Source organism: Ailuropoda melanoleuca, chromosome 14 (genome assembly GCF_002007445.2).
Source record: "Ailuropoda melanoleuca isolate Jingjing chromosome 14, ASM200744v2, whole genome shotgun sequence".
Lineage (NCBI taxonomy): Eukaryota > Metazoa > Chordata > Mammalia > Carnivora > Ursidae > Ailuropoda > Ailuropoda melanoleuca.
In genome coordinates, this window is record NC_048231.1 from 106,559,813 (window position 1) to 106,566,676 (window position 6,864).

General features: G+C 55.6%; 1 protein-coding gene and 1 long non-coding RNA gene across 2 annotated transcripts in view; one reads left to right on the plus strand and one right to left on the minus strand.

Annotated features, from left to right (window-relative positions):
* The window catches only part of PARD6G (par-6 family cell polarity regulator gamma), a 91,227-nt gene that overhangs the window by 15,561 nt on the left and 68,802 nt on the right, over positions 1 to 6,864 (minus strand). The window lies entirely within an intron of this gene.
* LOC105238131 overlaps positions 2,333 to 6,864 on the plus strand; it is a 10,969-nt gene continuing 6,437 nt past the window's right edge. Inside the window, exon 1 of the long non-coding RNA XR_004620209.1 lies at positions 2,333 to 2,772. This is a non-coding gene — a long non-coding RNA (uncharacterized LOC105238131). The remainder of the gene's footprint in view (positions 2,773 to 6,864) is intronic.

A 6,864-nucleotide genomic window follows, 5' to 3' on the forward strand; every position in this document is an offset into this window, starting at 1 on the left:
GGGAACCTACAGCCCCAGGGCTTCTAACCTCTGACCTTTATCATGCTGGCAAGACCCAATGTCCAACACTGACCTTAACCCTGTTTGTCCAGCTACCCTGGTTTATTTAACAGCACCTCCAAGAACGTTTTAGCAAATCTAAAGCTGACCCAAAGTGTCATCACACTGGATGCTTATTACTTTTTGGTAGAAACTGGTCAGTAGAAATGAAGGAAGCAAATGGCTACCCCTGGGGGCAAGGAGCAGAGGGTGCCCCTGTTGTGGGTTCTGGGCTACGGTTCCCCTCCCAGGAGTGCCTCATCCACGGGAAACACATATGTGGGCAGCGAGCGCAGGTCCAGAGACCTGAGAAGTGCTCCTCAGGGGGTGGGATGGGGCCCCCACCATGGAAAGTGGCCACGTGCACACCGCCCAGCGTGAGCCCCTCTCCAGGAGGAAGGCGTCTCAGATCCCTGATGCACGTGTGTGTTGGTCAGGGCCCTCCAGAGGAACGGACTGATAGGATGTGTGTGCGTTGTGGGGAGGTTATGGATACGTACAGAGAGAGGTGTATCGTGCAGTGGCTCAGAAGTCCCACAATCTGCATCGGTGAGCTGGGACCCAGCGGAGCCAATGGTAGACCAAGCCCCAGAGCCCGAGAACCAGGGCACTGATGTCCCAGCTCAAGCAAAAAGGGAATCTGCCCTTCCTCCACCTTCTTATTCCATTCAGGTCTCCAATGGACTGGGGATTGCATGAGGCCCATCCACATGGGAGAGGGCAGTCTACTTGACTCGTCTTCCAGAAACACCCTGGTAGACACACCCAGAAAGATGTTTTGCCAGCTGCCTGTCTGAGGCCAGTCAGACAATCAGTCGGCTGTCACAAGGCTCCTTGGGCTCAGGAGCTCCTGCCCTCCTTCTCAGGGTTCAGCTGATCTGGGACTTGTAGCTGGAGGTGAGGAGTACTAGAATGTGGCCCACAATGAGTGCGCTCAGGGCATTTTCGAGGAGCTGCTTTGTAAACGGACTGATGCAGTGTTTCCCACTGACCCTGGGTCTCCTGCAAGTCTGTCTGCCTTTGGGTGGCGGATGCCCTTGGTTCATTGGCCGATTCTGAATAACAAGGGAGCCGATGAGGTAAGGAATACCTCCACCACAGGCAAACGATTGTTAAACTGAGAGCTGAGGAGCCTCTGGAAACTTGCAGATGGCCTCTCGAGAAGAGGGAGAGTGAGCACGGGATCTGTCCACGTTCCAGTGAGCCTCGGCAAAGGCATGAAAGCACACAGCCCCCTCTGAGTCCAGGGCCGGAGGCATGGGGAAGGAAGAGCCCAGCTCTGTGCAGAGTTTCCACATCACTTTTTACACAGAAACCATCGCACATGTACTTCATTACCCAAAAATTCCCAACCATCTTAAAAACAGAATTTGTTACAAAGAATATCCCATTCCTAAGATTCCAACATTGGTTCCTAAAATACCTTGTACAAGACCAAAATTGTCACAACTTCTTTATGTCAAGCAATATGTTAAATCTCGTATTTTCTACAAAGCAAACAACTAAGGGAGGCCCGCAGACCTCCCTTAGATTCAGGCAAATGTCCACCTGCCCTTCCGCCATCCTATTACACATTTTCACTCAAATTATATTTTTTTTCTCTACCTCTATTTCCAGAGATCTTTCACAGGAGGCGAAAGAGACATCAGCCCCACTTTTTCCCGAACAAGCCAGAGCACAAAGGTGGATGCAGGTGCTGGCTTTCCCTCCTGCCTGTCTCTCCCTCTGCCCAGGTCCAGTTCGACCGGTTCTGTCTCGAGGATGGCACCAAAAGCCTTAGAAGAGGCAGGTTTCTGCCAGCCTCCCAGCCCCCCTCGCAGGTGAGGAGGCCAGTTCAGAGTCAGGAACTGTTTTAACCTACGTCAAACACGACATCACATGTGGGGACTCCTTCTCAGATCATCTTTAGTTTGAAAATGTATGATGTCACAGCTTTTTAGGGACAGGTGCAAACGAAGGCAGGCTGACAGGCACAGACTTGCTCCTTCTATGGGGGACCGACTCCTGGAAGTGAGCCCATCAGCCTCGGCCCAGAGTGAAGAGCTGAGTCAGCAGCCCCACCTGCTCTCCCCTCTGTCCCAGGAGTGGCCCTCCTTCACTTCTGCAGACCCCTGGGGACATCACAAGGATGAAGCAGGTAGGGTTAAGGCTATGCCTTGTCCTTGGCCCAGCACAGGGGAGAGGGGAGAGCTTTCCCATCCAACTGGAATGTGTGGGGAAGCGGCACTGGGTTAGGGACAGGACCCTCCCAGGGGAGAGGGAGGGAGAGGTGCGCTGGGAAATGCGGGGCAGGGGTACTGCTGTGGGTACAGTCACCTAGGGCAATGAGACCGCGAAGAGAAAAGTCGAGGAATGCAGAATGGTGCAGCCAAACCATTGGCCGGTTTCTGGCAAGAGTAAAAATACTCTCCATACGATCCAGCAAACACACTCCCTGGTTTTACCCAAATAAACTGAAAACCTGCACAAGGATGTTTATAGCAGTTTCATTCCTAATTGCGAAAACCCGGACGCAACCACAGACGTCCATCAGTGGGTGATGGATCCACACGCTGTGGTCCATCCAGACAACGGGATATTACTCAGCACCAAACAGAAATGAGCGACAAGCCACGGAAACGACAGAGAAAACCGGAGTGCGCATCGCCAAGTGCAAGATGCCCGTCGGAAAAGGCGACGTCCTGTGTGACTCCAGCCCTCAGACGTTCTGGAAAAGGCAGAACCATGGAGACGGTACAGACCGTGGGGGCCGGGAGCTGGGGGGGAAGGAGGGACGCAGAGGCCGAGCGTGGGGCATTTCTAGGGCAGCGAGCTTCCCCTGTACGTAGTGTGATGGATATGTGACATCATGCATTTGGGAAAACCCACAGAATAACCCAACACCCAGAGTGAGCCCTAATGTGAACGATGAACTTCAGCTGATGACGTATCAATACCGGCTCATCGAGTCTAACAAATTAACACATTAATATGAGACGTTACAGTAGGACAGCAGTGTGCAGGGAGGGGAGGGGGCAATGGGTACTCTGCTGTGATGTCTGCTCAATTTTTCCATAAAGCTAGGACTGCTCTGAAAAAGTAAAGTCAACTGAAGTTTAAAATACCTGAAAACATAAAAGGCTAAAAATCATTAAATGGTTCAAACACAAAACAAACCATCCCCTTAGTGTAACTGTTTTCTTTAAAAGTGAGCCACGCATTAATGGTTAAGCGCTGTAGAGCGGCTGGAGGAACCATGGGAAGGTCTCCACGAGGTGTGAGCCCCTGCCTGTCACCCGCACACACCCACCTGCACCGGAGAGGACCCCAACACAAAAGCGAAGAAGAGTAGGGTCGTGGGCGGGTTCTCAGCCCGACCAGGACCTCGGGGACCTGTCAGGGGACCCTGGTTTGCTCCGGAGGCCAGGGGATGGTCACTCACACACCAGCACGGCCACTCTGTACCCACAGCTCCTGAGCACAACCGTGCCCAGGACAGACAGAGCCTCCGCCTCACAGAGCCCGCAGCCCGGCGTCGAGCCAGGAAAACCAGCACCCAACAGCAATCTGCAACCAGTGCGCTAGGAAGAAACCAGGGGTGGAAGAGCGTCCCGTTTCCACACTCCAGCAGCAGCCCTTGTACGACGGGGGACAGTCCGCAGTCCAGGCAGCACCAACAAACTGAGAACATGTCAGTGCTTCAGTAAACCGGGGCAAACGTAAAGGCCTGTCTTCCCTTTTCCGTAACTCACAGCAGTCCTCCGGGATACGGGAGGGGACAGACAGGAACCCTGTGGGGTCCAGAAGTCACCATACACTTTCTCCCGTCCCTCGATGGACCCAGTCTGGACCCAAGAGGACGCCGAGGTCCATGCCCTTCACCATGTCTGTAGCCCTGGGAACGCAGAGACCGGCCCAAGGTCTCTGTCACCCTCACACGCCTGGCCCAAGACGCCGTTTGTCGGCCTGAAGAAGAGAGAAGACGCTCTCTTGTCCCGTGCCCACAGCTTCCCCGACCTGGGAAGGACGCCTGCTCGAAAACGCTGGCAAGCCCATCACTACCGTAACCCAGCCTCTCCCCCAGCAAGAGGAGACGCTTACAACGTGGTCCTGGCCGCCGTCCCTCCTGCGTGGCCCAGTCCCTGGTGCCCTGAAAAGTTCCCCGCTGCTCCCTGCCACTCCTTGTTTCCCCGGCCCAGCACTTGGGACTCACCACACACCTGCTTAGACATGACGGCTGGGGGGGTGATGCCCAAGGAAAGCACCTTGCTTCCCTCACGAGTCACACGAAGCAGCTACTCTGGGGCCCAGGAAGGAGCTGCCTGGAGCTCTCCCACCAAGCGCAGGCACAGCCGTCTGCCAGAGGCCCTGGGCCCTCAATAAATACTTCTGCAATCACAGAACCCGGAGACCCTTCCTCTCCAGCATCAGTCGTAAAGCACCTTAGGGCATGCTTAAATATTTATTTCATAATTTGCAAAGGCAGGAGCTAACTGGAAAGTCAAAGTTCCCACTTTTCAAAACAGAGTAACTGCTTGTTGAATTAATATAAACAGACTTGTGAGCTTAGAGCTATAACATGTTTGCCATTCGCCTCCTGGCCACCCCTTCAGGCCACACACGGTTATTCTGGAGTCTGCAGTAGGCACACCAGGTGAGTGACACCGGCTCTCAGGAGCTCGAGGTCCCACACGTGGTTTCCGCACCCACGACGAGCAACAGTCAACACCAGGGTGAGCAGCGCCAGCAGGGACGGACGGGGCACGGCAGCACAGGATGTCCAAGTGGGCTCCGCAGGCCCTGCCAACAGGGATAGCCTCTGGGGGAGCAGACTGGGAGGGTGGAGAGGCCCGGGGTCCAGACAGGCAGCTGCTTCACTTCAGGTCCTGCCCGCCTCCACCCCCCATCCCAGGACTTCAGGGCCTACCTGCCTCCCAGCTCCAGACTGTGGTGGGGCGGCAGTAGCCACAGCCCCCGGGGCACTCCTGCCCCTCGTGTCCGCTCCCAGGGAGGACACACACGTGCCTCCCATCTGTCGTCGGCCTGGGCAGTGCGTAGGGGCGGAAAGACGGCCTGGCGAAAGTGAATATTATCAGTCTTGCTGCTTATCGGGCAAAGATAAAGTCAATCACCTAACCAGCAGGTGTGTGTGTCCCACTCAGCTTGGGCTCCTCTGTGCGTCTCTAGAAACCAGGAACACCCACAATCTAGATCAAGGGAATAACAGGGAAAAGGGATTTTGTGTGGTGGCCGGAGCAGGGCTCCCTGGCACTCGAGGAGAAAGCTTCGTGCCCGTGGAAGGTGGTGGTGGAAGGCGCCTCAGCCGTTCCCACTCACACAAGACAGACGTGTGGCCCAGAAGAGCCCAGGCTGTCAGTGGCCACGTCCCCCTGGCAGAGCTGGGCTCGGATGGCCTGAGAGCTGGCTAATGTGGCAGGTGATCTGAGGCAGGGCTCCCACGCCCGTCCATGTTCTGCAGCCCCACCAGCTGATCCAGTGCTGCTGCCATGCAAACCGCCCGCCCCACCACGGCCACCCCACCTCGCGTGGAAGGACACCTCGTGGGAGCAGCCAGCAGAGGTCACACCCCGCCGGCTCCAGCCCCTCGTAGAATGGAAGCCGTCTTTGTCAGGAAGGGCACCTGCTTTCCCCGCTGCTGCCCCTCTTCTGGTTTTGGAAACAAGACATGCTAGCTGCTGCATCTCCAAGTCGTGGATATACATGCCGTAACAACGTCATCTGCCCCCACAATTTGGGATGGTTTTCTCACCTTTGGCTGTTTGCCTTTTGAGTGTGTATGGGGGGGGGAGCTCACACCGGGTGTCTGGTGTGATGCTTTTCTCATTAACGCCATGGTTTAGAAACATTTGCTCAGTAAATACGCTGCTTTGAGATACTTTTAAAGATGAAGTAAGATTCAGCATAAGAATTTGCTTCAATTTATTTCAGCTATCCCTTGCAGTTGGACATTTGGTGTTAAAAACAACAGGGAGGTAGGGGGCTGTGCACATCTCAGTTCCTTAAGGCAGGTTCCCAGCACTGGACTGGCCAGGTCAGAGGGCGAGCACATCACAAGGCGTGCGGTGTCGGGGGCTTGAAAGCATGCCGGCAACCCCCCCACCCCGCCCCCCATCGCCCAGGGTCTCGCAGTGACAACACAGACGCAGAAACCTGGGAAAACACCCACAATTATGGTGGTGGCCGCCGTCTGCAAAGCAGCAGCTGGGCTCCTGCCTTCTGGGCCTCGTGCAGAAGAAGGACAGACACTGTGGGCAGGCACGGGCTGGCCAGGGTGGGGGCTGGGGTCGGATCCATGGGCTGCTCCATCCACATGTTCAGACAGACTCAGAAACCAAGGCTTTTCCTACCAAACCAGAGCCTCCTGCTGCCACTGGCTCCAGGCCTCACCCTACAGCTCTCTTTCCCTCCCTGGGCTGGAGAAGAGCTCACTTATCAGCACAACATGGTCCCAGGATCACAAGATGAGCCACCCTGAGGCTGCCCCACTTTAGTCATCCCAGAGAGTCACCTGGGGGCAAAGCCCTACAGGAAGTGTGCAAGCAAAGGGCTGCTGGCTTCAGGGTAAAAGCATTCAAGAAATAAAAATGAAAGGAGGGAGGGGTGAGAGGACTGGAGGAGGAGGGGGAGGAGGGATGGGGGAGGGGAGGGAATAGGGGAGGAGGAATGAGGGATGGAAGGATGGGAAGGGGGGTTGGGAGGGACAGGAGGGGAGAGGACAACAGATTTTTCAGTCTGGCTGTGACAGGACCCACACCACAGGGAGGACCGTAAACAGCCATCGGCACAGCGGCGTGTGAAAATGCATCTTCCAGTCTCAGCTTGTCC